Below are 27,037 nucleotides of genomic sequence, written 5' to 3'. Positions count from 1 at the left end.
GAGATCACGGTGGCTGCAGGATTCGTTTCTTCTGAGGCCTCTCTCCTTTGTTTGCAGACAGCCGTCTTCTCCCCGTGGCCCTCCCTCTGTGTGTGTCTGTGTCCTACTCTCCTCTTCTTATAAGAATACCATCATATTGGATTAAAGCCCACTCTAATGACCTTATTTTTACTTAATCATCTCTCTAAAGACCCTATCTCCAAATACAGTCACATTCTGAGGTACTGGGGTTACCACTTCAACATACGAATTTTAGGGGTACACAATTCAGCCTGTAACATCTAGATTTCTAGATCTTTTTCTCCTTTTCATTCTACTGTCCCATCTCACGCCTTTTCTTCCTTGCTTCCTATTTCTCTTTCCATCCAGTTTGTTTTGAGGCTCAGTTTGTTTCCCTAAAACTCTGCTTTGATTATGTAAGTGATCCAAGGCTTGGGTCTAAAGTTAGTTTTCACTTTCAATACTGTCTTCATCTCAGATGAATTTTGGGGGTTGGCATTATGCCTTTTTTAATGCCATTTACTAACCTATAAAATAGAATAATAATAGTAAGTAAGTAACTTACCTACATAGTAAGTTAGTAAATGCACCACGGATGGTTTACAAAATTCTTTTTAGATGAAGTGTTTAATTTTAATTTTTTAAAAAACTTCCCTTATGATGAGACCTTTGTTTTCCTTTCATAGTGGTGATTCAGAATTTCCCTCATAAATAAGCTAGTAGTTATTGAAAATGACTCAAGACTTTCTGTGATGGTGAATTTTATGGGTCAACTTAACTGGGCCAGAAGGTGCCCAGATGTTTGGTCAAACATTATTCTGCTGTGTCTGTGAGGGTGTTTCAGGATGAGATGAACATTTGAATCAATAGACTGAGTAAAGCAGATGGCCCTCGGCAACGTGGATGGACCTCATCAATCTGTTAAAGGCCTGAATAAAACGAAAAAGCAAAAGAGAATTATTTCTCTCTGCCTGACTCTTTTTGAGCTGGGACATCAGTCTTCTCTCACCTTTGGACTCAGACTCGAACTGGAGTGCACACCATCGGCTCTCCTGGTTCTAAGGCCTTAGGACTTGGACTAGAACTATAGCATCAGCGCCCCTGGGCCTCCAGCTTGCTGGGCTTCTCAGCCTCCATAATTGTGTGAGCCAATTCCATACAGTATATATATTATATATAATATTCCTTGTAATAGATAAGATAGATAGATCTCCTATTGATTCTATTTCTCTAGGGAGCCCAGACTAATACACCTTCCATCCTGCAATATTATCATGAGGATAATTTCTAAAGTGCTTTTGTCTTTATCTCAAATGAATATGTTGATTGTTTAACAAATTAGGAAATGTAGAAAAGCAGAAGAGGAAGTAAAAATTACTTATATTTCCACCTTCACAAGCAATTAGAGTTAACATTTTAGAGTATGCCCATCCAATTATTTTTTCTGTCTATCATCTGTTTGTCTGTCTCGTGTTGAATAGTGTTGCCCCCAAATTCATGTCCATTGGAACCTCAGAATGTGACCTTATTTGGACGTAGTCTTTGCAGAGGACTTCATTACTTAAGATGAGGTCATGCTTGATGAAGATCAGCCCCAAGTTCCATGAATGTGATGTCCTTATAAGAGTAAGCGAAGGCACACAGAGAGAATACTGTGTGAAGATGAAGCCAGAGATTGGACTGATGCATCTACAAACCATGGAGCACCAAGGATTGCCAAGGCAACCGCCAGAAGCCAGGACAGAAGCAACTGATTCTCCCTCAGAGCCTCCAGAAGAAAACAGCCTTGCTGACACCTGACTTCATACTTCTGGCCTCCAGAACTGTGAGAGAATACATTTCTGTTGTTTTAAGCCAGTTGTTTTACCCAGTTTGTAGTAAGTTATCGAATGTTACGGCAGCCACAGGAAATTATCCATACATACAGATTTTAAAACTGAGAATGAGATTATATTCTATAGGGTATATTGTTTTGTAGCTTATTTATTTTGGTTAAGATATTTAAATCATATTTGTATGTTATTTAATATTCTTCTGTAATGTTATTTTTAATTTCATTTCTCTTATTTTATTTATCAGTCTCCTATTATGGTTTTGGATTATTAGGTTTTCCTCAGATTTTCATCATTAAATATACTGCAGTCATGTATCTTCTCATCGCTAAATACTTGAGATAAATATTCATAGAGTTTCCTTAGGATAAAGTGTTAGATGTTAGATTCTCATAAGAACTAAGTATGGAGGGACCTTGTCTGTCTTGTTTCCTACCACATCCATCAAATAGTGCTAGACACATAGTAAGAAAATTGCCCATTTGTTTAGACCTGCTGGGTAAAATAAAATTGAAAGGGTTTGTTCATTTTTACAGCTTTGGGAACATATTGCCAAACTGTATATCAGATAAGTTTTCAAGTGTCAAACTAAGGGAATAATGTTTTTCCTATGTGAACTCTTGCAGTCTAATTCTAGCGATCGTATTTGTTCTATCCCAAAGTCCTCTCATATGCAATAATTACTTTATGAGTGTGGAAGTTGTTTGATATACAAGCCTCCTGATTTAGTTATTTTAGGCTATCCATGATGTCATCAATTTTTTTGATTTTGTATTTTCTCGTCAGGCACAAACCATACCTCAAACGGTTCAATTAGCTCGGATTCAGAAGGTAGGCATAGGAGATAGATATCAACAACTTGGCACTTGTTTTGATTTGAGTCATACTTATGTTTTAAAATGATTATGTATCATGATTCAATGACTATTTCTGTGTGTTATCAGAAATATTAGTAAGAGAGGCAAGAAAATGTGTAGTAATAAGGATGAATTCATCACCAACCATTGAAAACTATTTTCAGTGATTTTCACTTTTTTCCCCAAATAGCAGATGGCTTAATTCCTTCAACCAGCTGCTGAGAAAAGAAATATTTGAATGTTAAGGAGCATACATTTTTTCCCCTTGTAGCACATACAACAAGAAAGTCTTGGTGCATATATATATATACTATATATATAGTATATATATGTATATATATGACATATATATAGTATATATATAGTATATATATAGTATATATATAGTATATCATATATACAATGAGTGTGTGTGTGTGTGTGTGTGTATATATATGTGTGTGTATATATATATATATATATATATATATATATATATATATGTATATATATAGTAAATTATCAGGTAAAATAAAACCTAATCAGCAAAGCCCAAGTCTGGACAAAATTCTTTGTAATTTTTAGTGGTTGATCTATGAATTGCAATATATATGTATGCATATAACTTTCAACAGTCTACTTAGAATCAATTTTTACCACCTCACATGAAATACAGAAACCATACACGTTTACGTTAAGTTGCCTTGTGCATAACATTTACATACACTGAAAACTCTTATCAGACAGCGTTACCGTTTTTGCTCTCATCATTCAAATGTATTTTAGAGAGCCTGAGAGGAAAAGAATGGTCTGTTATATCGACCTAAATATTTACCATTTCTGTTTCTCTTCCTACAAAAATACATTTTATTTTATTTTTTTATTTGGCTGTGCTGCGCAGCTTGGGGAATCTTAGTTCCCCGACCAGGGATCGAACCCAGGCCCCGGCAGTTAAAGCACCGAGTCCTTTCACTGGACCACCAGGGACTTACATTTTAAATAGATGTTAGAAGATAGGGAGAAGTTGATAGAGGTACCCGCTCAAATGATCTGGAACAAATATTAAAAGCTTTTATCACTCAGGGTTTTTAGTTGCAAGCAACGGAAATCATCACTTATTTGTTTTAACAGCGAAGGGTTTATTAGGAGATAGTGGGTAGCGTAGAGTTTCCCTAGAAGAGACAAATAAACAAGCTTGGAGATTATGCAGCCAGAAACAATGCCCCAGACTAGTCCTTTGGAGACATAGCTCTCATAGTTGCTTGGTAGGGATACCATAGTTTATACCGTCAGTGTCACCTCTGGTGGCCCTGGAATGCTGCTGCTAAAACAACCTGTTGGTGGCCCTTGGAGAATGGATGTAACTACTACTCTTTAGCTTACTTGCCTTCCTTGTGTTACTAACACCTTCCTTATACGCCTATTTTGATTCAAAGTCTGGGGTGGATGTGTCTAAGTCAGAGCTTAGAACATGTGTCCGAGGATGTCTTAGTTGCAACAGAATCTTGGAAAGAACGTATTTGGCATTTTCCATTTCTATAATGAAAAGAAAGCTCTGAATCATAAGGTAGGAATGTTCCCCAAACAGAGAAATGAAAGCTAAAAAAAAGACAAACTCCATTAGATTCAGGCTTTGAGTCACATATTTTTACTACTTACAATGTATATGGTCTCGGTACAATGAGTTTCTTTTCTACAGGTTTTTCTAAGTGTCAGTGTTCTATGAGATGGTATGTTCCACAGTGAGTCTGTCATGGTTAACTGAGACAGTGAGTGTCAAACATTTGTTACAGAATCTTGCACAGAATAGGTAATTACATGTTATTATTACATACAGTCTAGTGGTATCCTAATTGTTGTTATTGATTGAGAAGTCATATCAGCAGGAAATGAAGGGCTATTTTGCAGGGATAATTATTCATTTGGTTTTGAACCTGTTGAGCTTGAGGTATCGGAAAATATAGAGGTCAAAATATATTGCAAGATGATGGTGGCCGTAGGGCTCAGAATCTTCAGAAAGCTCAAGACTAGAGATATTAAATTAATTCTCCACCCTGTGGTGGTAGATAAATATAGGGGAGAAGCTTCTGTGGAATTAAACCATTCACAACATTTTCCTTTTGTCTGAAAGGACCAGATCAACAACTAAGGAACCCCTTTACTTCCTTGATTAAGATTTAAATCCGATATTAAAGGGGAATGAAGATGATGCATATTTTATGCCTTGGCCTCTCTACTAGTTATTAATATTTTTTCATGCCCTGGGGATAAAGCAGAACCCATTATTCTAGAGGCATTTTCACAGAAGGAATAAAGCACCCAAAGCTATAATAGATTGGCTATGTACATTTTTAGGCTCTACTAAGTTTTCTTAGAGATTATCACTATTTATATATATATCACATTTTGTATTATACCATCTATTAAAATATATATTATAGTCATTATATATTTATCTTAATATAGTAATATAATTAATATAATAAATATAAATATCTTATATAAATAATTATCAATATAAATTAATAATATAAATTATGGTATAAATAAAAATATATATGTTTGCCTTAGATTTATGGCAGGTTATACATGAGCTTTCCTTTGGAGAGTGAAATAAAATTTTCTTTTCAAATCTATTATGTATAAAATGTGGTAATTAAAAAGAAATATCAAGTAAACAATATTACAGATAGTTTAGAGATATAGCAAAAGTTATAATGGAGATAAATATGAAATTTAGTAATGTATGAATACAGCAAAAAGCTGTGAAGACAGTGTTCACGTGACTGACATTTGGGAAAACTGAGCTATAAGGTAATGTCTAGGTCCTTTATTTTTAGTTCTTGGTTATTTCTCTAACTTCATTGTGGCAGAGCTATTCCCCACCTTCTTCCTTGGTCACAGAACCCCGTTTTTCCCTTCACCAATTAGCCAAGCCCATTAGGGGAAGCTGAGGGAAGCTTGATTGGTCTAAACCAGTTGTAATATGATGGTCTCACTCCTTTTGCTGAATGACTGGTTTTAGGCAGTAGCGTGTGACCCCATTCTACACAAAAGACACAAGGGTTAGTCTACCTGGGTGGTTCTCGTCAATTTAGAGAAGTTTTCTTATTTTCCTTTAGATATATCTACGAAAGGAAGAAATGCCAGAAACTGTGGCAGCCATCTCGAGACCTGGAACTCCAAGGCCTGAGAACCAATATCCTGAGGATGGTAATACAGAAAGACGGTAAGAAACAGGCTCTAAAGATAGTCTTGGAACTCCCAATTAACCATTCCTGGAGCTGCCCTCCCTCCAGACTTCTTGTTCAGTGAAATAATAAATGCCCTACCGCGTATGCTCCTTATTTAGAGTGTTCTCTTACTTGCAGCTGAAAGCATCCCCAGTGATTCACTAATCTCCTGTCTCTTCTCGCTTCATGGTTTACCCTCCCGGAGATCATCTAGCTGTTATTCGTCTTGCTCTTCAGCATATTTCTGGCTTCCGAGCCTTTTCTCATGTGGCTTCCTCTGCCTGGAATGCCGTCCTTCCTCCTGTTGCACATGGCTAGGCTCTTTGAGTACAACTCAAGAGTCACCTTAAGAGGCTTTCGTGATTCAGGTTAGGGCAGCCCTACTCTGAGTACCCGGTACCCCCCATTGCCTTACCACACTGGCTGTGGTTTTCTGTTTACGTGCCTGTTTTTCTCACTGGTTCTGCTCCTTGAGGATAGGAATGATGTTCTATTTTAACCTGGTGTCCCAAGATTCCCATTACATCCATGGGCAGAGCAGACTGTTCGAAATATTTAGCCAAAATATTTCTTCCGTGAGCAGTAGTGAATAGTCACTAAGACCTTGATGTTTGGAGCCTGCGTTCCAATCCTGAGTCCATTGTGTATGTGATGTTGAACCCCAAGACTCAGTTCCCTTATTGGGAAAATGGATACAACAGTAGTATGTACCTCTTATGTATTTAAATGACATAATGATGCACATAAATTGCCTAGTTGATAATAAATTCTGTCATCATTCATAATTCATTAGCTTTCCCCCAGGTGTTTACGTATGTGCTCAGAGATATGATCAATGATTCCGTACTTTTTAATCTTCTACTTATCTCTGTATCTAGCTGTTGGTGAAAGAATTAGAATCCCACAGCCCACTGACATTGTATTTTAGAACTTGAATCTCAATGTGCCTGTTATATTTGAGAAATATGCCTTGTCTAGTATCTAGGATACAAATGCATATTAGTGTGTTTAAAGTAAAGGACAAATGTTTGTGATAGTGGATGCATAATATAACCTTTTCACCATTTGATGTGAAGTCTAAATTAAGAGCACAATATCAACATGAGGTAAAAATTTTGACCTTTAATGATGCTTTGGTATCTTGATATTCTTTAGTCATCCTGAAACCTTGTGCTAATTTTAAGTGACTCTCTTTAATATATGTTCACGAATGTTTATTGAAGCAGAATTTGAGGGGGCAAAAAGGGGAAGGAAGGAAGGAGGGGAGGAAGGGAGGGAGGGAGGAAAGAAGGAAGGGAGGGAGGAAGGAAGGGAAGGGAGGGAATGCTTACTCATCCATTTTACCTATGTTCATAAACCGCTGATTATTCTCAACCAACCACAAAGATATCGGTACTTTCTACTTACTGTTTGGTGCCTGAGCTGGGATAGTGGGTACCGGCCTAAGCCTACTAATTCGTGCTGAACTAAGCCAGCCTGGAACATTGCTCGGAGATGACGTAGTAGTAACAGCCCATATGCATTTGTAATAATTTTCTTTGTAGTTATACCCATCATAATTGGTGGTCTTGGAAATTGACTGGTGCCTCTAATGTTTGGAGGGAGGGAAGGGAGGGAAGGGAGGGGAAGAGAAAATCTGAATCTTCATCAATAAATGAAAAGATGTTTGAATAAACAGTAAGGTATCTTTATATGGAATATTATGCAAGTATTTAAAAGAATGACATAGATCTCTATAGATTCACCTTAAGGTATGTCCCTGACATAGTAAATGGCAAGTGTACATTGCAGAGTAGTGTCTCTAAGATGTGCAAAAATATTTGCTTTTGTTTGTATAAGCTAAAAAAAAAGATGTGTGGAAGGAAAGACACCAAACTGTGTAATAACATTGGTTACCTCAAGGAGGAAGGAGACGGACGCATTTAATGTTTTTACGTATGTCTGAGCTATTTGACTTGCTGCAGTGAGTGTTACCGAGATATAATTTACCATAATACTCAACCATCGAAGTGTACAATTAAAAAATGTTTAGTAAATTTTCCACACTGTGCAACTACTTCCACAATCTGGTTCTAAGACGTGGCATCATCCCAACAAAAAGCGTCGGGCCCAATTACAGTTAATCCACATTCCTACCCTCTGCCCCAAGCAGCCCCTAATCTACTTTCTTTCTCTATAGATTTGCCTTTTCTGGATATTTCATATAAATGAAATCACACAATATATGGTCTTTTGTGTCTGGCTTCTATCACTTAGCATGTTTTTGAGGTTCATCCACATTGATGGACCACATATCAGTCCTTTATTCCTTTTTACGGCCAAAGAGGATTCCATTGTCTGGATCTAGTACATTCTGTTTATCCAGTCCCTAGTTAATGGACATTTGGGTAGGGTTGCCAGATTAAAGAATGCCCGATTTTATTTGTCCCAAGTAATGTAGGATATACTTATGCTAAAAAAAGTTTCATTGTTTATCTGAAATGTGAAAGTAACCAAACATCTTGTGTTTTTACTTACTAAATGCAGCGACTTTACATTTGAAGTTTCCACTTTTTGGCTCATGTGAATGATGCTGCTGTGAACATTCCCATGCAAGTGTTTGTGTGGATGTGCATGCATTTTTGTAATTGGGGAAAAAAAAAACCTTTAAAAGTTAAATAAAACCTCCCTTTCTGAATGGATGCCAGGAGCTCCAGCAATTTAAAAGTCAGTGAAGTAGCTTAAGCTCTTGTTGACGAATCTGTTGCAGAGAAAGGCACATAAAAATTGGGCTCTGCTTTAATTATATGTCCACGTGCCCTCCTGTGGCAACTGTATGCTGCCTTGCTTTATTTTATTACTTGCTGGACTGCCTGTGGTTATTTAAGAGGACCATAAAACTTGGATACCAGACTTGCTTGACATCTAAATAATCTAAGTCCAGCTCATTCAAAGCTGAGATCAATAGCTTGCTGAATACTTTAACACAGATTTCGTGTTTTTAAGTTTAGGAACATTTTGGATTTCAGGAGAGAATGAGATTTGCTATCTTGCTGTCAGAATCACTAAATAAAGCTAAAAATGACCAGCATATTCCCATCTCATGCTTTTGCCCTTCCTGTTTCCTGGGCCTGGAACACTATTGCCCTGATGGCTACATGACTCACCCTTTTATTTCATCCAGTTCTCTGTTCAAACATCCCTCATCAGAGAGGCTTTCCATAACCACCCATTCAGGCCTGCCCAGAACTTGGCCCCCCTGCCCTATCTTTCTTTCTAACTAGGTTTGATAGATTTAGCAAATAGAAATACGAGATACCTAGCTAACTTTGCATTTCAGATAAAGACAAAAAAATCATTTTTTAGTCAAAGTATGTACCATCATACTTGGGGCATGCTCTGACTAAAAATTATTTGTTGTTTATCTGACATTCACATTTAACTGGTGCCCTGAATTTTATTTGGCAACGCTATTCACAGCCCTGAGTACGACCAGGCGTTATATTGATTATGATATATTTATCTGCTTTTTTATTTTACTGTTGGCCTCATCCTAAGAGAGCGTGGCTGTATTCGTTTCAGAGGGTTGTCAAGACACATTACTGCAAACTCGGTGGTTGAAAACAGCAAAAATGTATCCTCTCACCGTTCTGGAGGCCACAAGTCTGAAATTAGGATGTCCGCAGGGCCATGTTCTCTCCTTAGACTCTAGAGAATCTTCCCTGGCCCCGTCCAACTTTCGATGTCTCTTGACAGGCACTCCATGGCTTGTGGCCACGTCACTGCAGTCTTTGCCTTCCTCTTCACGTGGCCTCCTTCCCTGGATCCCTGCGTATCATTTTCTTTTCTGGCTTTTATGAGGACACCTGTCACTGGACGTGGCGCCCACCCTGATCCAGGATGATCTCATCTTGAGATCTGTAACCTAATTACATCTTCAAAGACCCTTTTCCCAAAGAGCGTCCCATTTACAGGTTTTGAGGGCATGTCTTTGCGGGAGGCCCCTGTTCAACCCATGACGGTGTCACGTAGAGTCTGACAAATTTATTTTGAACGAATGAGTGGGAAAATCAGTGGAGGTGGGCGTTTTGGGTTTCAGTTTTATTCCACAGACATCTCTCCAGGACCTATCGTGCACGGAGGTTAGGAGAGAGCTGGCTATACATTCCTGTTTTCAGGTTCCCCAGGGACATTCAGGTAGAGATGTTCAAAACTTAGAGATGGAGTTTGGAGTGGTAGAGTGGGTGCCCACCGCCTCTGGATGACAGCCGACGCATCCGAGCCTCTGCACGGGGACACGGCAGAAAATTCCAGGAAGGGGGCCTGAGGATGGCACTCTGGTGAGCCTCAGACACACAAAAGAGAAACACTGGGGAGAGAGAAATCCACGTGCTCACATCCCTCATTTCAGTGCCAAGGGCCCGTCGCCTCTGTGTCCTCGGGCAGAGATCGTCCCAACAGCCAAGAGCCTTAGCACAGGCGCTGAGAGAGTTGGCTTGTCCGAAAGCTTTACCTCCTGGTTTGGAAAAATTATGTTGACACCTGTTCAGGCCTGAGGAACCCATAATCAAACTTCCCTGCTTCCTCTTACAAACCGGAGGCCAAGTGGAATTTGAAGGCGCCTAATTACCGTGAAAACGGTACGTCTGAAATGGCTGCTAAGTTTTGCCAACGTGGCCATAGGACTAAAGGAGAAACGGTGCAGAGTGTTATAGAGACACTTGCTTAATTTTTGATGGAGATTCCGGAACTAATAAGAGCATCATCCCTTCCAAATGAGCCACCATGAAAGGAAATACTCCTATCTCCAGGGCTGTCTTCTTGGGAGTGTGACTTGGGCTACCACGCAGGGCCCCTGCTCAGAAGGGCCTGGTACATTACTCAGTGCTTAGTTTAATGCTCGCTTGTGACCACTGTCAAATTTTTAATACTTTTTTAAATAAAAGGAACCCTATATTTTCATTTTGCATCGGGACTCACCCCTTATGTAGTTCGTCCTGCTTATTTGAACAATGGTAGGTTTGTTCAAAATTATTTTGGTATTTCTCTTAGGGAATTGGTCTTAGAGGAGGGAGTGAGCTTTTCCGAAGAAGTGGAATTGTTAATGTGAAGAATGGTATAGAGCCAGTGGGTGGACTTCTAATTCCGGCATTGCTTCTAAGGAGCTGTCTCTCTCCTGTTGGTCTGAGTTTCCTCATCTATGATATGTGACTAACAATTTGTACCTCATGGGATTGTCGTGAAGATTGAAAAACTTGCATGTAAACGTGTAAAGCCCTGAGGTTTGTGGCTGACACAGAAGGGGAAGCAGTACATGGGTGTTGCTCTCAGGCTCACAACCTGTTGAGAGAGAGACCAGCTAAATAAAACCTGCAGTGACGTGAGTCCCCAGCCTTTATACAGCCCGTGTTCAGTGCTTACCTGCTGTGCCCCAGGTGAATGAGCAGATTAAATCCCTGACCTCCTAGAGCTTTCCTTACAGTGGTGGAGGACAGCAAAACAAGTGTGCCGATAAGTAAATCACAGAATTTCAGGCAGTAATGAATAGGAGGGAGGAAAGTAAAATAGCTTTAAGGGATAGGGTAGGCCTGGGGCAGGGCTTGGGGGAGCACCTCTGGGTATGGGGTTAGGAGATGACGGGGTTAGGGAAGACTTAAAATTTTATTTATTTATTTATTTGTCTGTGCCGGGTCTCAGTTGCAGCATGCAGAATCTTTAGCTGTGGCTTGTGGGATCTAGTTCCCCAACCAGGGATTGAACTCGGGCCCCCTGCATCGGGAGTGTGGAGCCCTAGTCACTGGACCACTAGGGAAGCCCCGGGAGGACCTTTTTAAGGAGATGACTTTGGAGCGGAGACCTCATGTGTGATGGAAAGACCCACTGGACCATATGGAGGGACGATTCTTCTGAGCCCAGGGAACCAGAGTGAAGGTATTATAGTGGAAATCAGTTTGGAAAATTTGGGCGCCTCTCGTTCATAATTGTAGGTCAAGTATCTGCAGCAAAATATGCTCATGGGTAGGAGGGGTTGATTTAATAAATTGCCGCTTGCGTCCCTACAATCAATACAAGGGACCGAGCTGAGGGGAGAGAGAAAAAACGAATCCGTAATTGCCGCATTCAAAGGTGCTGGCAATATAATTGAGGAAATAAACGTTATCTAAATAATCCTAGTGAGCAAAGAAAGGAGTGATCTGGGAAGCGTGAAATAAAGTATTTATTAATGTCAAGGTTTCAAATACAGATGTTGGTTTCATGGGGTGAAAAAGTCACTCATAAATCCTTTCCTCCGATGCGGTTGATGAGTAACTTCCTCAAGGGTGTGGGGTGAAGACATTGGATGGAGAAAAACCCTTTAAGAGCCCTGTCCTCTCAGCACCCTCATGCATGATTTAGGAGGGGGCGGAAGGAGACAAAAGATTAATGTATTCCAAAAATGTAAATGCAAATATGTACAACCCAGAAATCAGTGGAAGTCACTGTTCTTAAGATAGAGAAAAGACCAGCTCCAACACACCACAGGACCCGTTCTGTGTTCTGGGGAAAGAGTCTGTGCTTGCAGCAATAGTTCTGTAAATGATGGGTCTTATGGCTCGTGTTCATATCTACACTTGACTTCTTTTCCTACTAAAGTTTCCAGCAGGACCATTTTTTTTTTTAAGTTCCTATAGCTGTCAGGAGTATTTTTTTTTTTTTTTTTTTTTTTTTTGTGGTACGCGGGTCTCTCACTGTTGTGGCCTCTCCCGTTGCGGAGCACAGGCTCCGGACGTGCAGGCTCAGCGGCCATGGCTCACGGGCCCAGCCTCTCCGCGGCATGTGGGATCTTCCTGGACCGGGGCACGAACCTGTGTCCCCTGCATCGGCAGGTGGACTCTCAACCACTGCGCCACCAGGGAAGCCCCCGTCAGCAGTTTTTAAAGAAATAGATCCACTACTCCAACCAGTTTTTATAAGATATTTCCCAAACCTTGTTAATTATTTATTCCTCTCTCCTCTCTCCTTTCTTTTTTCTTCTCTCTGTATATTTATGCATCTTTCTATCTATAATTTGTCAGTCATCATTTGTAATACAGCAGCTAGCATTGTTTTTGTAAAATTCAGAAAAGCATAAGGAAAGTTAGTTTTCAAACCAGGGTATTTGTATTACTGATTTTTATGATGTTACATAATACAATTTAAAAATACAAATCCAGGAATATATCTGTAAATTTATTCATTGCTTTATCTTGCATTTTTTTATATTTGGTGGTATTATGGCTTTAGATTTTTTTGTTTATTAAAAAAATGTAGATCATCCCAATATTAAAGTTTGTATTTTCTTCCTTTTGGTGAACAAGGCTAATAAACAAAATGAAAATGCCATTGCTTACTGAACTACAGATATAAATCTCAACTTCTATGGGATTCTGGAATTGGAGATCTATTTCAGAGATTATTTGCTCCAATAAACTTTTTCTGGAGGTGCCCTATGTAAATTGCCCTTCACCACAGAGTCAAAACCTTCACTGCTCCAATAGATAAACAGGCTGGTTTAAAAAAAAAAAGTATGTTCTCAGCTGCCAATAAGATTAACAAATGAATTTACAATTATCTTCTCAGAAAAATAACAAGAATGACTTTGCACTCCCACAGAGAACCTTGCCATTTGTAGAATCTAGAGTCATTTTCAAATTAATTTAATAAAACCATCATCCCTTAGCCACACATTTTATTGTATTTTAAAGTAGCAGTGGCCAAGCACTATACTTATTTATATTTATACATATGTTCACTGCCAAAGAAATCTGGACATCTTGTCTAAAAAACTTTTTTTTAAAAAATAGATCTTTATTGGAGTATAATTGCTTCACAATACTGTGTTAGTTTCTGTTGCACAGCAGAGCGAATCAGCCATATGCATACACATGTCCCCATATCCCCTCCCTCTTGAGCCTCCCTCCCACCCTCCCTATCCCACCCCTCTAGGTGGGCACAAAGCACTGAGCTGATCTCCCTGTGCTATGCTGCTGCTTCCCACCAGCCAACTATTTTATATGTGTATATATGTCCATGCTACTCTCACAGGTGGAGTTAAATTGTTACAACTCAGAGCCCGCAAAACGTATCAGCATAGTAAGATCTCCATGCAGCAAAGCTTCCTTTGACAATTCCTGTATTGACTTTATTAGTGCATCGTATAGTACCTGTTTCTGAATTCTATCTGTTATAATCTGTGATAACAGAATTTAGTTGTTAGATATAGTGAGATATTTAATAGCTCTGTTCACCTGAATTCAGTGGAGGTAGACCGTGTTTGTATATGAGAAAGCTCAGTGTTGTAAGGGCGCTAATTCCCCCGAATTAATCTATTAATTGACGTTTTACTTGGAATCTCACTGAACAGGATTTTTCAAAACATGTAGTATAAAATGTGTTTGGAAGAATGAAAAAAACGATCTAAAACCATTGGAGAAAGAATAAAAAAGAAGGAAGCATTTCTCTTACCTGGTATCAATACTTATTACAAGGTGTAGTAATTAAATGGTGAAACCGAATATCTTAATGGTTAAATTTTCCAAAGTAGTTCTTTCGCCTGAGTCATGTCTCAGGGGCTGTAAGGAAGAGAAAGAGATGTATGGGGATTAGAGAATGTGGATAGAGCAGGAGAGATTTAGAGGCAGTGGATAGTTGAGCTGTCTGTTACCTTTTCCCTCATTCTTGGCATTAGTTCTCAGATGTATAAAAAGAACCAAGCTTGTCAATACCAAGGAGTGGTGTTGATACCAATTAGATTTGCTGTGACTTGGGAGGAGTAGGGGAAACTCCCTCTCTTTCCTCCATTAGTTATGATTCTTGATTTTGAATCAATAAAGTTGTCCTTGGACAAATCCTTAGGCTGGTACTCCCTTTATCACTGTCTGTAGAAGATGAACCTTATTTGGCATCATAGATTTTTTTTTTCCCCCTAGAGGGAGCCCCGCCCCCAGGAGTACTCAGGGAGCTAAAGCTCCAGCTGTGCTCTTCTGTACCGACATCAGCAGCAACTCTACCAGGTCTAGTATTTGAATTGGGCTGACAATTCTGATGATGATGTGTTGAGCAGAATGCAATCCAGCTTGTTCCTGCACAACTTTATTGGCTTTGCAAGTTTTAAAACTCATAAAAGATGTTTTGTCAGTAAAAGAAACCAACCTACAGGGAACAGATCATTATGTAATAAGGCATCACTTCCCATGATCTAATCATCATAACCTGTTTTAACAGTTACAGATTATAATATCAATAAAGCCTTGGTCATTTATTATGTTTTTCACATCTTCTCCTTTCAGTAAAGATGTTAGAAAAGGTCAGAGCTGCGGTCAGATCCCAGTGATAAAGAGCAGGATGGTGCTTTGGAAAATGGCAGTCCTTGCAGCGTTAAGGGCTATAAACTTTTTAAATTGAATTGTAAAAGTTTATCACTAATCAAGAAACTCTTTTAGGTGATTTTAATGCTATTTGGTCGTTTGAAATATTTCACAGATGGAAACAGATGGTAAGGTCACGAAATGGGCGAGTATTCGGCATCATGAAATGCAAGCGCATTTTCTCCATGTTAGAGATCTAGCAGTGTAGTCATGATAACACTCTAGGTCATTATCTAGTTTCTACGGAGATCAGGTATTTTAACTTGGCTCTTGAAAATAAGGAAGGGGTTGAGAACAGCCAACAGATCTCCTTTTGGTAAAATAAATATATATTTATATTTATTATAAATATATATTTCTTATTCTCTCCTTCAAATGACCTTGACCGGTTTCTTTCTTGTGATGAGTAAGGTACACTTCACCAGAGATAAGAGTGGACATTCATGATTAGCAAAAGGTAATTTTCATAAGAGGATCAATTCTAAGAAGACAAATGTTTAGATTGCAGATTCCTTGAGGGACGATTCTTGGTCTTTCCTTTAGAGTCATTCATTTATTCATTCATTATCCAACAAGTAATTAGTGAATACCTACTATGTGCCAGGCATTTCTGTAGACACTTAGAATAGGGGAAAAAGTCTCTTTCTTTATGGAACTTAAATGGGAGTAGGATAAGCCAGGCAAAAACAATAAATAAAATAGATAAGTAAATCAGTATGTTATTTTAAGTAAAATCATGTATTTGAAAGTGAAAAGTGCAATAGGAAGAAGAAAAGCAAAGCGGGCTGGATGCAATCAGGGATGAGTGCTGAGATGAGGAGTGAGGTCCCCTGGGAATAATCCCTGCTATTTTAATATGTATCGTGTGGACCTTTATTTGACGATACATACACACATATATGTTGGTACTTTAAACAACGATAGATTCTTGATGAATACACAGCATTATCACTTCGTTTCACTTGTCATGAAAATTCTCCATGTCAACGACTGTTTTTCTAAAATGTAAAGAAATGAACATGGTAGTTAGGGTCACCCGGAGAAGGCGGTATTTGATCAGTGACTTGAAGGGGATGAACAATAGACATACCTACCTGGATGAAGAGAATTCCAGGGAGAAGGAAGATCCAGTGCAAGGACATGGAGGTGGGCGTGTGCCTGGCATGGTTGAGGGTCAGCAAGGAGGCCAGGAGGGCTGTAGAGGTGTGAGCGAACAGGAGAGAAGGAGAGGGAAGCCGAGAGCTGATGGGCGGGTGGTCCTGGATCCTTGAGGACACGGAAGGCCATTGCCAGGGCTTCGGATTTTACTTTGAGGGAAACAGGGTGCCTTGGAGGGTTTTAAATGGAGAAATGACATGACATCACTTACGATTTAAAAGGAACTCTCTCAAAAAGATACCTGCAACCTCCTGTTCATCGCAGCATTATTTACAATAGCTAAAATGTGGAAACAACCTAAGTGTCCATGGATGGATGAGTGGATAAAGAAGATGTGATATATGGAAAAGAAGGGAATCCTGGCATTTGCAACAACATGGATGGACTTTGAGGGTATTATGCTAAGTGACATAAATCAGACAGAGAAAGACCAGTACTGTATGATCTCATTTATATCTGGAGTATAGAAAACCGAACGCACAGAAACAGAGAGCAGATTGGTGGTTGCCGGAGGCGAGGGTTTGGGGGTGGGGAATGGATGCAGGTGGTCACAAGGTACAAACTTCCAGTCATAAGGTAAATAAGTTCTTCAGATGTATAATGTACAGCATGGTGACTGTAGTTAACAATATATTGTATATTTGTTAAGAGAGTAGCTCTTAAAAGTTCTCATCGAAAGGAAAAAAGTGGTAACTGAGTGAGGTAATGGATGTTAACTAAACTTATGCTAATCATTTTCCAATATATACATAAGCTGTATACCCACAACGAATACACCGTTATATGCCAATTATAGTTTAATAAAACTTGAAAAAAGGAATCCCCCGGAAGCTGTTTGAAGATATCAGTACATTGTTAGTAGGTAAAGGCTGAAGCAGAAAGACCGACTAGGAAGCTATTGCAGCAATCCTGGAGAAATGAGGGTGTTTGGACCAGGTTGGGTGCTGGAGATGGTGAACGTAGAGCCAGCAGGATTTCCTGCAAATTATGTGTGGACTCTGACAGAAAGGAGACAGGGATAGCTCCAGGGTTTTGACCTGAGCAATGGAAGGATGGAGCTACCGTTTCCTGAGATGAGGAAGTGTTTCATTTCCATTTTGGACAAGATGAGTTTGAGATGTCTTTAGTCATCCAAGCAGAGGTGCCAAGTAGGCAGCTGGATATTTGGCAGAGTCTAAAATTTGAGAGAGAGTTCTGAACTCTCACAGGAATTTGGAAGTTATTGATATATATATAGTATTTAAATCTGAGTATCATATGATACATGGTATTTAAAGCTGTGAGACTGGATGAGATCACTAATGGCATGAGTGTAGATAAAGAAGACGTCTCAGAATTGACTTGTGACTAGCTCAGTAAAACTTGAGTTGATGAACAAAACGAATGAGTCATGATAGTGATTAGTATACTTCTCCACAAAATAACTCAGATAAATAGCACTAAATATGTCATTTATGAAAGCAACAATATGGAGTTATTTATAACTTGAAGTGTGCCTTCTTCTGGGTCCAGGATGGAAGTGGGGACCAGATGAAGAAGGTCACAGTGAGAGGAGAGAGTAATCACAACTGTGCCATGTGTGTTCACTCCATCATTTAGTCATTCATTTCAACAGTTACATTTTAATTGCCTAGTGTGTGCCAGGCATTAATCGCTTCTATTGGGTGTTTAGTGTGTTTTGTCACCCAGCATCAGTTTCTTCTTTCTGACCACCTCAATTTCCCTGCAGGCATTCCTTCTCCCAGGTATGTGCAGTCCTGCCGGGGCAGTAAACCTGGAAGCCAGGTCCACATTGGTGCTGCCAGGAGACCAGGCACGTGACCTGAGCTTGGCCAATTGGACTCTTCATACCAGGGTTTTGGCTTTTCAGCAAGGAAAGAAGAAATGGTTAATGCACATGGGCCAAGAGAATATACGTGCAAGCTACACGTATAATTGAAAATTTTCTAATAGTTACTAAAAATAAGTTAAAAGAAACAGGTTAAATGAATTTTAATTATATATTTTATTTGACCCATTATATCCCAAATATCATCATTTCAACATGTAATTATTATAAAAATTATTCACAAAGTGTTTTATTTTTCTGGCGCTAATTCTTTGAAATCCGGTATGTATGGTACACTTACAGCGCAGCTCTTTTCAGACAAGCCACATTTCAATGCGCGGTTGCCACGTGTGGCAGCGTTACTGTGTTACATTGAAAAGTGCATGGCTGAGTTCCTTCATTTCTGCAGCAGCTCCCGGATCAAACGGTACCTTCTACGAGCGTCATAACAGCAGGTTCTGCTTCCTGATCCTTCAGAGCTTCCTCAGTTGTTGCAAAGTCCTCTGCAAGGAGTCCAGCCTCCCGAGAGGAGTGAGTCAGTGAGTCTTTTGCTTAGGTTGCTAGAGTGATCTCCCGTTAACTTGCGTTCAAAGGATCGTCACTGCTACATTCCTTTTCCAACAGAAAAAATAAGAGGGATTGCGCTGGATCAAGACCTTTTCACAGTTCTAATCTCAAGGGTGGAGTCAAAAAGTAGACTAAACCTTCAAAAAGAATAGCATGGGTCTGCATGTGCTCAGATGAAAAAACATCTCCAAAATGGAGCTTTGAGTGAAAAAACAGAGGTGTATAAAATGTGTATAGTATGGTCTTATTTGTATATTTTTTCAAAATCACATACGTATATATGTTTGTGGGCACATATATACAACTTCTAAATGGAAAGGAAAAAACCTGCTGAATAGTGGCGACCTTTAGAGGACGTGGGTAGGCGATGGGCAACGGGAGTGTTACGGGCTGAATTGTGTCCCTTCCCCAAATTCACACGTTGAAGCCCTAATTCCCCTCCACCCTCCGCACCTCAGATTGCAGCTATATTTGGAGATGGGAGGGGGGTCTTTTTTTTTTTTTTGCGGTGTGCGGGCCTCTCACTGCTGTGGCCTCTCCCGTTGAGGAGCACAGGCTCTGGACGCGCAGGCTCAGCGGCCGTGGCTCATGGGCCCAGTCGCTCCGCGGCATGTGGGATCTTCCCGGACCGGGGCACGAAGCTGTGTCCCCTGCATCGGCAGGCGGACTCTCAACCACTGCGCCACCAGGGAAGCCCGGGAAGCGGGGGGGGGGTCTTTGCAGGGGTAATTAAACTAAAATGAGGTCATTCAAGTGGACCCTAATCCAGCATGACTGGTGTCCTTGTAAGAAGAGGACATTTGGACAAAGAAACATACAAAGAGGACAATATGAAGGCAAGAAGAGGACCGTCTGCAAGCCAAGGAGAGAGGCCTGAAACAGGTCCTTCTCTCATGGCCCTCAGAAGAAATCAACCTGAATCTCAGACTTCCGGTTTCTCCAGAGCTGTGAGAAAATAAATACGTGGTGTTTAAGCCACGTAGTCTGTGACACTTTGTCGTGGCAACCCTAGCGAAATACAAGGAGTAATTGAATAGAGAGGCAGGCTTTACCTGTCATTGCAAAGGTTTCTCTTCTAATTTTTTTTTATTATGTGTACTTCTGTTTAAAGAGCAAAAAGTGAAAATGTTAAAAATGAGGACTCAGAGTCCTCCCTTACCTTCATTTATCCCTCTTCTTTCTTTCAACACATTCCCTCCCTGGAATTTCGTCACATGTGAAGGGATCTGAAAGGGATAAGAGAGACCCTGGTAGCTGCAGAGCTAGGAAGATAGAACGAACTCATGACCTAATTCCTCCTTGTTCGAGCTGAATGTTGATTTCCTGACCTTCTTGTTTAATTGTGGGAAGGCTGTGCTGTTTATTAGAATGGCTATGGGATCATCTTTGTTTTATTTCAGTCTCTGTTCTTTTGTCCAGTTCATTATTACACTGTTAGGAAGTTCCTGATCTGGAACTCTTTGGTTGCAAGCAACAGAAAGTGTATCTTATAGTTGTAAGCAGAAAAATAATTCATCCAAAGAAAATAAGGAATCTAACAGGTTCCAAGGGAAAGTTGTAGAATCAGGTTTTGAAAAGGACCAGGAGTTAAGAAAGTTTATGGGGCTAGGGGAATCATGGTCAGAATTGGTGAGCTGTTTCTTTAGGATGCCACCAGGGAAGTTCGTCAACCCACATTTGCTCTTCTTTTTTTTTCGGAATAATTTCCTTCAAGCTTCCATGCTCAAAGGAAAAAGTATCTAATAAGCTTATGTTGGGTCATAGACCCATCCTTATGCAGGGAAGGCAGGATTTTGCTATTTCTCTCATACTCTCTGCAGCAGAGAAGAGGTGCTCACTGCAAAGTGGACTCAATATGCTTTTGCCAGAAGGGCATCCTAAGAAGCAAAAACAGCATGAGATTTCTCTTGGATGATAATTGATTTGTTTAGTCGACAGTGTAAAAATTATTTGACCACTGGCACTGTTGTCTAGGAAGATCTTTCATATATTATAATCTCCCAAGAGGCAGATGTATAGTTCTCTTGTATGGCATCCAAGATGATACGTGATTAATAGGTGCCTAGAGTCATAATGCAAAATAAATTTCATTCCATTTTGCCTGGAAAGCTTTCTTTTCACTTGAGTGAGTCCCTTCTCTAGGTTTTGCTTCTTACTATAAAATTGGTTTCCTTTTTCAATGCAGTGCTCGCTGTGTTGGTCAAGTCTTACTTTATTCCTCAGGCAGTTGAAAAACCCATCTAACACCCTCATCAGTGGGGAAAAAAAAAAAAGGTAGACTTTTAGAGTCTTTTCCTTTCATCGATGTATTTACAGACCCAGTTAGTACAATATAGTTATAATACAAATTTTAGAAACAAATTTCTTAAAGTTTAGAATTAAGTTGTTCAAAGGTACATGTAGTTATTCTGTTAACTCTGATGGTATATTACATTGATGAGGGGTGGTTATGGAATCGCTATTTTATTTTTACCTAATGAAAATAGAAAATTAAAGTGTTGAAGGTTGGGTCTGTATTTTAATCACATTCCTCAAAAGCGACTTGGGTTGAGATTTTATAATGCCATAGAAAGAATATGAGCTACCGGAATCCTGCTGACCTGTGTATCCTTGTAAAATCTGTTGTCATTCCAGGTGTGAAAGATGTATCCACTGAGAAGTGCTGTGTGCAGACCTTCTGGCTGAGAGTGTGTCAAGTATTCAAGAAAGGTAAGTTCCCTTCCATTCCTGCCTTCTTTTTGAATGACTATGCCAGGCAGAGGAGACAGAGGCAAGATCGCTGTGAGCAAGGACTTAAACTGAGACTTGAATTCAAATCTGGAATCTGCCACACGCTAGCTATGTGGCTGCAGGCAAGTGACTCAATTTCTCAGAGCCTTGGTTTCTTCATCTAGAAAACAGGACAAAAAATAGCGATTTCTTACTGTGATTGTTGGGCTCCGTTGAGGTGTTTGATGTGCCTATTCCCTGCGCGTAGAGAGTACGCAATAAACTGTAACTACTGTTATTGACAACTAACATATTTACATGACTCACTCATTTCTACTCATGACAGCAAATACTCTATAATACATTTAAAGCAGCTTAATGATGTGTTTGTTTAATCAGTCTAGAGGATTTGGTTCATATGAATACAATAGTTGTGATCTGAAGCTACAGCAAATCATATAACCCAGTTTCCTAAAATGTTTCTAGAGTATACCCCTGCCATAAGATGTAATAAAATGAGTCATCAGGAAAGTGTTTTGTGTTCAAGCAGGATTGGGAAATTTTTGATTAACAACATTCAAAGTACTGTCTTTATTGCAGGACTTTTCAGAGCCTTTAACATACAAGCATTCATTGTGACTTTCCAGAGGAAAATCATAGGCAGAGTTTTCTAACTTTTTTGACCAATGGACACGTTATCTTGGGGTCAGGGCTATTCAGACAAAGTGATGACATAGCTCATTTACCATCCGCTTGTCAAGCGGTACAGGAAGTGATCGCAGCAAACAATCCAACTTGCCCAGAGCAGCCATGGTGAACTGTGAATTTAATCTGGTTGCTCTTGAAAGCTGGACTTTTTTTTTTTTTCCCCCAAATTGAATTGCAGTCTGTGAGGGAGAAACAAATTGCCTCCCCACTGTTCACACTTATGCTCGGTCTGTAAATGTTAGGAAATAGCATAAAAAGAAATTTTAATTCCTGTAGCAATAAATATGCAAATACACATTTTCTCCAAATATGGCTAGGGCATCGTTTCCCCTCTTTCACCACCTCAGAGGCCCTAAGCAGGTTTGAATCTGTTGACAAAGCTTTTTCCAGCCAGCTAGCTGACTTCTTTTGTGTGCTAGCAATCTGTTAACCATATTCCCAGGGAATTTGGATGAGAGCAAGTGTGCTCTCTTCTCCCCCGTCTCCTCCCTCTCCCCTCCCCTCACCACCCCCCCTCCTTCTTTCTTGGTCTCTCTGTCTCTTTGTCTCTGTCTCTCTCTAATTCTTTCTCTTCCCCCTCCCATACTCCTTCCCTCCCTCCATCGTTCCGTCCCCGCTCCCTCTTTCTCTCCTTTTCCCTATTTCTTATTTCTTGGAAGTCTTGCCACTGGATGGACACACTGAAACTCATTTAATTACCGGCATGCCAAGCACAGAAATGAGTCAGTCTCATTCTATGCCATTGACATTTGTGACCCACAGTTTAACCCTTTGTTCCCAGCCTACCATTGACCTCACAGGAGTTTTGCCTGAAGAAGATTGAAGTCCTGTTTTTTTATGTATGAAGTGTTCTGGTTTTCTCCAGACTTCTGTGTCCAAGTGAATCTCAGGCAAAAAACGTTCTATACATCCACCAGCATTTAGAAGTGCAGTGATGTTTCCATCCAAAGCTGAAGTTGGAGATAGAACAGGAAAAAAAAACTCTCGGGGAGGAGAGTCAAACCGATTGCTCAAAGCTTGCACGGTCCAAGAGGACCGTGTTCTAAGGTTTGCATGATGTGACTTGGGCAAGATTTTCTTTAGTGTCTTGTACACTCATTATATTAAATGATAATATGCACATTTTCAGAATCCTATTGGTGATGGGTATTATGGTAAGATACAGTCTTATCTGTGCACTTACGGGAATAATTTGAGCTTCACAAAATTGAGACAGAGTTGGGGTGCAATGTAGACAAGGTAGATGACGGAAAAAAGCAAATCTGAATGATGGTGTTAAATCTTCTCCGTATTGCCTACCTGTGCACTTCCAGTGCCTAGGAGAACGGTTGACACATAGTAAGTGCTCAGTAACTGTGTGTTTAAGGATCAAATAGATATGTTCAAAGAGGTTGCTTCAGCTCTGAACACTTGACCCGTGTATTTACGTACGGAGTTGTGTGTCATGGCTACGTTACGCCATGACTCAGTAGTATAGCGTGATAGTTAACAATGGCCTTGGAGTCAGAGAGCCTTGAGAGGTAAGCCCAGGGTCGGCTCTGTCTCATCTGTGCAAGTTACTGAGTTCTTCTAAGCCTGACTCTCCTCATCTCCACAGTGGAGACAGTGAGAGCTACAAAAGATCTCATGCAATGATTGATGAAGACAGTGTGTGTGAAATACCTTTGCATAGTACCTGGCATGTAAGCGTTCAGTAAATATTAATATTATGACTATAAACTGTGTATCAAATGGGTTCAAATTAGATCAATCCCAGGTAGAGTAGTATGTAGCAGGATGCTCTGCAATGTAAATTTTGTATAAAAATTGTAAGTACAGGCATTGAGTGCAAAATGAAAATGTGGCTCCATATTACGTTGTCAGTAAATCACTGCCTGCCGCCCTCACGCCCACCAGCATGGCGATAGTCCGTAGCGTTATCTCACAGAATGCCTTATAAATAGTTATTTCAAGGTGTTGCTTTGGGTCAATGTTTCTCAACCAGGGACAGTTGTGTCCTCTTCCCCTCCCCCCCCAGGAACACTCAACAATTATTTGGAGTCACTTCTGGGTGTCACAGCTGTGGCTTTGGGGGTGGCCGGGTGCGCTACCGGCTTTTAGGAGGTAAAGGTCAAGGATGCTGCTGAACATCCTGCAGTGCACAGGACGGCCCACAAGGAAGAATAGTCCCTAGAGCCGAAATGGAGAAAGCCCGCTTTGGGTTTTCAGTTTTAAAAATATGTAACTGGGCTTCCCTGGTGGCGCAGTGGTTGAGAGTCTGCCTGCCAATGCAGGGGACACGGGTTCGTGCCCCGGTCTGGGAGGATCCCACATGCCGCGGAGCAGCTGGGCCCGTGAGCCATGGCCGCTTAGCCTGCACGTCTGGAGCCTGTGCTCCGCAACGGGAGAGGCCACAACAGTGAGAGGCCTGCGTACTGCAAAAAAAAACCACACAAAAAAACGTGACTTGTTTCAGACTCGTTCAGAGTTAACCATTCTTGATGATAAGGGATTTATAAAATTATTTTCGGAGTCTGAAGAAGGGTTAAGTCAAGTGGCCAGTTTGGCAGTGAGAACTGGGTAACAGGATCATTTCGGGGAGCCCTACACCTGTTACTCTTCCCGGAACGCGTTTGCCAGGCTGCGGGCTCATGTCAGAGAATTGGCAGTCTGATGAAAATGCTTCGAGCGAATACCCTGCTTTGGAATGTTTTCAGTGAGTCATTTTCAAAAATTCCAGTGCACTGATTGGTGCCAAAGATGCTAATTAGGCTTATTTTTATTTCACTAAAAAGAAGAAGAGCTCATTGCAGTTATGCAGAACTTTTTCATTAGATGGTAAAACAACCCTGTGAGGTAGGCAGAGAACATTAATTCTGGGTAATAATAATAATAATAGTTATTATTTACTAAGTATGGGCACTGTTTTACGTACTGAGCAAAATGAGGAACTTAGGGTCTGGCGCTGCAACACCTACTGGCTGTGTGAGTCTAGGCAGAGTGTATTTTTCTTTCTGCATTTCATGCTTTATTTAAAATGGGAACAGTCATAGTATCTGCTAAGGGGATTATTGTGAGAATACAAAAGGATAAATCCTCGAAAACACTCAGCACGGTGACCAACAATCAAGCATCCAGTAAATGAGAGCTGATTATAATTGGAATAATCCTTCCAAAAACTGTGTGGAAGGGGGAGATATTTAAAGATGAGAACATTTAGAAATGAGAAAACACTGTCAGAAGGAACTGAAGTAAATTCTCACAAGTAGTGGGTAGCCAAATTGGGTTGAATTCCAAAGCCCACTTGGTAACCTAGTCCTAGAAGTGTGTCGGACATATATTAGGACACAACACATGCCTGCTGCATCGAGAAAGCTCTTCCGTAATCTGCATTTTGAGACGATTTGGCCCTTTCATTGCATTTTCCCCTCTTTGCCGACATCACAAGAATGGGTTCTCAGGTCACCAGTGCATGCATTCGATTATTCAAATAACATAAACGGCACATATCACTTTGGGAGAATTGCCCAGGCCAAAAAACAGTAAAAAGTGTATCGATGTTTTCACCAAGAACTAATTCTCAGAGAAGACAGGTCGTCATGAGAAACCCATCTGCTCTGTTCACGTTGCCGGGATGTTATTATTGTAGCTTTCTTCAGGGATTCGCTAGAAAAGGCCTTGAGAGGGAAACAGATCTATAGGCTGCCTAGCAAAATTAGGGCAAGACTATAGTGTGTGCATGTGTGTCCCCTGTGGGTATGTGTGTGTGAGTATCTGTGTCACAGACCGGAAGCAGCCTTCACCGTGCAATTACACTGTCAGATACAGTGGCATTTGGCAAGTTTGACATTGGAATTGCCTTCGAGTTGAACTCCTCCCGATGATGTTTCATTGTGTGGCTCTGGAGTCAACGCTGAGTCTAGTTTGCAATGGATGGTGTGGTGGGTGGGGTGCTTTTTCCTGGCTTGACAGGACTGGGATGCAAACAGTAGCTGATGAGCACGGCCTTCCCCGCAGCCGTGAGGACTTTCTGCTGGAACCTTCCTGGATGCTTAAGGGTCAGCGATCACAGCGCCGCTGGGCCGGGACAGCCCTGGACTCAGGGCAATGCAGACCTCGGTTTCCTTCATCGCTACCCTTTTTTACCATTTGATTTTTCTGGCTTATCCTTTGGCCCAGTCATCTGATGATGGGTGAATGCAGGGAAGCCAAACACCAGAAATGACTCCAGTTGTTAACCTCATCATGTCCACACCTTGACAGGAACTCTGCTGCATCATCTGATATGATTGCCTGATGCAGGGGACAGCGTGGGGCCCACCTCAACGAGCATTCTTGACATTTCCTAAGACCAAAGATATTTCCCCTGTTCATTCTGTCTTTAAATACTTTAGATCTCTCTGATATTGATTCCTTGGAGACTTCATATTCTATAAACATATATATGTCTGCCCATTGAAGGAGTAGTTCCTTTTCTTTTTTTCTTTTTTCTTTTGGCCACACCGTACGGCTTGCGGGATCTTAGTTCGCTGACCAGGGATCAAAGCCGTGCCCCCTGCAGTGGAAGTATGGAGCCCCTAACCACTGGAGCACCAGGGAAGTCCCCTAGTAGTTCCTTTTCTAAGAATCTATTCTACAGACTTTTTTCCCCCAAATATAGTAGGGTAAACCATAAAGACATCCACTTCATTATTTGTAACTCATTTGTTCATTCCATACATATTTTTTGAGTATTTGCTACGTTCAAGACTTCCGGGATCAGCTATAAACATGTATTTAAATTGTTTTTTTTTTCCTCATAGACCTTATGTTCCTGTTGGGA

At 40.4% G+C, this 27,037-nt stretch overlaps 1 long non-coding RNA gene across 1 annotated transcript; it reads left to right on the top strand.

The window, feature by feature from the left end:
• Positions 1 to 1,681: 1,681 nt before the first annotated feature.
• Positions 1,682 to 21,837, top strand: LOC132506156 (uncharacterized). Its single transcript, XR_009535731.1, has 3 exons — positions 1,682 to 1,825; positions 5,791 to 5,897; positions 21,454 to 21,837. It is a non-coding gene; the product is annotated as an uncharacterized LOC132506156 (long non-coding RNA).
• Positions 21,838 to 27,037: the final 5,200 nt, after the last annotated feature.

The sequence above is a fragment of the Lagenorhynchus albirostris genome, chromosome 15, assembly GCF_949774975.1.
Source record: "Lagenorhynchus albirostris chromosome 15, mLagAlb1.1, whole genome shotgun sequence".
NCBI lineage: Eukaryota > Metazoa > Chordata > Mammalia > Artiodactyla > Delphinidae > Lagenorhynchus > Lagenorhynchus albirostris.
The sequence above is the reverse complement of the archived record's forward strand: the minus strand, read 5'-3'. Positions and strand labels throughout refer to the sequence as shown.